The following is a 3,684-nucleotide window of genomic DNA, read 5'->3' on the forward strand; positions in this document are numbered from 1 at the left end:
TGTGTGTGTGTGCGTGTATATATATGTGTGTGCGTGTGGGTGCGGTTATAAGTGTCAATAGAGATTCTCTGTATGACAGATGTCTGTGCAATACATATATCTCTGTGGGCGTCATTGTTGTTGTCATCATTGTTGTTGTCATCATTGTTGTTGTCATCATTGTTGTTGTCATCTTGTATCTGTTTTTAGTATCTGCTTTCCCATGCTTTGCATGGATCAAATGAAATTCATTGAGCTAGGTTTTTCTGAAGCTGGGTACCCTCCCTGTCACCAACCCTCACCTGTTTCCAAGCAAAGTAATATTTCCTCATGAGCGGTCAAGTTTTTACCGAAGATTGGAAATAAATCACCCTGCTTGTATACCGGTGGCACTCATTTACAACCCTTATGTGGTATTTTGTCAGAAGTGTGACTGTGTGGTAAGAAATTTGCTTTGCAACTACATGGTTCCAGGTTCAGTCCCACTGCGTAACACCTTGGACAAATATCTTCTGCTATATCCTTGTGGATTTGGTAGATTGGAAACTGATAGAAGCCTCTCATATATAAATATATGTATATATAGGCACAGGAGTGACTGTGTGGTAAGTAGCTATGTGGTAAGAACCAAATGGTTCCAAGTTCAGTCCCACTGTGTGGTACCTTGGGCAAGTGTCTTCTACTATGGCTTTGGGCTGACCAAAGCCTTGTGAGTGGATTTGGTAGACGGAAACTGAAAGAAGCCTGCTGTATAAATATATAAATGTGTGTGTGTGTGTGTGTGTGTGTGTGTGTGTGTGTGTGTGTGTCTGCGTTTGTCCCTCCACCATCGCTTGACAAATCCATCCAATGGTTCTTGAGGTATCTTGTCCACAGACAAACAAACACAACTGAAAACAATACCTCTGCCTTTGCTAAGGCGGAGGTAATAATAATCCTTTCTACTCTAGGTACAAGGCCTGAAATTTTGGGGAGGGGACTAGTCAACTACAACGTCCCCCCCTCCACTGTTTCCCTGGTACTTTATTTGTCGACCTCGGCAGAATTTGAACTCAGACCGTAAAGACAGATGAAACGCCACTAAGCATTTTGCCTGGCATGCTAACGGTTCTGCCAACTCAACACCTTCTCCTGTTCTATAAAACTGACATTTCTGCTGGTTGCTGGCCTTAACGCTCTTCATCTGTTTGCTTGTAAAAACTTACCCACTTTTTGCAATCGATAGCTGTGTGTCAGCGAGATTTCTCAAGAAACACTGAAGAAGATGATGACATAAGCTGCCAGCATCATTTCAAAAGATCTCTATAAGAATAACCCGATCAATATGGCACTCAATCAGGCTATTATTATTGATATTATTATAATATAGCTTGGGTCTTCCTCTTCTTTGTGTTCCTTGACAAAAGCTCACTGATATGCAGCTCTTTCGGAATTCTGTTTGACATGATCTAACCGTCATAACAGATGCTTACATTAAATTGACATTAAGTTTAGTGGTTGCTACACCTGCAATCACTTCCCTACCATATGGTTTAGGGTTCAGTCCCCTTGCATACCGTAAAAAGCACCAACCGATCATGACCAATGCCAGTACCCCACAACTGGCTCCTGTACCGGTGGCATGTAAAAAACACCCATACACTTTCAGGGTGGTTGGCGCAAGGAAGGGCATCCAGCTGTAGAAACTCTGCCAGACCAGATTGGAGCCTGATGCAGCTGCTGGCTCTCCAGACCTCAGTCAAACCATCCACCCCATGCCAGCATGGAAAACGGACATAAATCGATGATGATGATGATGATGATATGGTTGACTGACTAAAAAGCTTGCTTTGCAATCATGTGATTTGGGGTTCAGTCCCACTGTGGGGCACCTTGCGTTAGTGTCTTCTTCTGTTGTCCCCAGGCAATGTCGAGTTGTTGGAGGGAATTAGTTGATGTATAACACAAACATTTGATCATTATAAGCAAATCACCTGTGCAGGTCGTTTGCTTAATAATCAGCAGTATCACTCTATCAAGCTGTTTAATCTCTAAATATTGTATGCATGTGTCTGTATTGATGTATGTGTGTGCTATTTCTGTATTGTTTTCTTCTCTCTATACCTAACACTTTACGTATACACACACACACACTCATATACACTATATACATGTGCTACCATATGTAAGGGACATCTAGTGTGTGTCCACATGCACAAACACATACACGCAGACACACACACACACACACACACACACACACACACACACACACACACACACACACAAACACACACTTGGTGTCTCATAAATAAAACAGCATTTTAACAGTTGTATAATATTGAATATTACCTTGACAGAAATACTCAGCGATATTTCGTCTGTTTTTACGTTCTGAGTTCAGATTCTGGCGAGGTCGACCTTGTCATTCATCGTTTCCGGGTCGATAAATTAAGTACCAGTTGCATACTGGGGTCGATCTAATTGACTGCCCCACCCTCCCCCAAAATGTTGGGCCTTGTACCTAGAGTAGGAAAGAATATTGAATATTGCCTTGCATATGGGTCACCTGGAGTGCATGCAGCGTACCTGTATGTGTTCCGCTTAGTTGCTGTTATACATACTTATATATATGTGGATGTCTGCATGCATACATGCGTGTGTGTGTGTGTGTGTGTCTATGCCTATGTGTGTGTGAGTGTGTGAGTGTGTGTGTGTGTGGATGTGACTGTATGTCTATTTGTATGTGTGTGTATACCTGTGTGGGTGTGTATGCATATATATGTGTGTGTATGCCTATATGTATATGTGGATGTATACTTATGTGTGTTTACTTGTGTGCAAATCTGCACATATGTGTATGTGTGTATATAGACATGTGTATACAAGTGTATGTATGTATGTGTGTGTATGTGCATGCATGAGTGTGTGTATATATATATATATATACATTTTATAGATTTTCATTATGCATGTTATATATGTGTATGTGTATGTATATATGTGTGTGTGCACATATATGTATGCCTGGATGCATATATAGAAATGTGTGTGTGTTTGTTTGTGTGTGTGTGTGTGTGTATATATATATATATATGTATATAAAGAATTTGTGTATATATTTATAGATGCATATATGGAGGTGTGTGTTGTGTGCATGTGAATGCATGCATGTGTGTATGCGTGTGTACCCATCTGAAGACTAAATCTCACCTGTTGTGAGAATCTGGGATATATACCTTCAAGGGATAGGTTGGGTAAAAAAATAAATAGCTTTTACATAACATTCCTATAGCTGCTGCTGCTGCTACTGCTACTTATGACAACTGTAATAACAATAGCTACTACTACCAGCACCACCACCTCCAGCACCACCACCACTACTACTATGTGATCGGTTAGGTATAAGAACAAGAACAACAATAATGATAATTCTTTCTTCTACTACTATAACAATGATAATAATAATAATAATAATAATAATAAATAGAAGTAGAAAGTTCGAACAACAACAGGTACAGCCTCCATCATCGTCATCATCACCCACCACTATCATCATCATCACCAAGAAATATTTAAAATATAAAATAGATTGATCGAGAAAAAAAAATTTTATTTTATTTTTTTTCGAAATTACATTTTCCATATATTTCTACTTAATTTTTTAAAAAATTATTTTTCTAAAATAGATTTATTGATTTTTCTTTTTCTTTCTTTCATTTTTTT

General features: G+C 39.2%; 1 protein-coding gene across 2 annotated transcripts in view; it reads left to right on the forward strand.

The window, feature by feature from the left end:
* The window catches only part of LOC106872628 (RNA binding protein fox-1 homolog 1), a 530,204-nt gene that overhangs the window by 33,348 nt on the left and 493,172 nt on the right, over positions 1-3,684 (forward strand). The window lies entirely within an intron of this gene.

The sequence above is a fragment of the Octopus bimaculoides genome, chromosome 24, assembly GCF_001194135.2.
Source record: "Octopus bimaculoides isolate UCB-OBI-ISO-001 chromosome 24, ASM119413v2, whole genome shotgun sequence".
Classification (NCBI taxonomy): domain Eukaryota; kingdom Metazoa; phylum Mollusca; class Cephalopoda; order Octopoda; family Octopodidae; genus Octopus; species Octopus bimaculoides.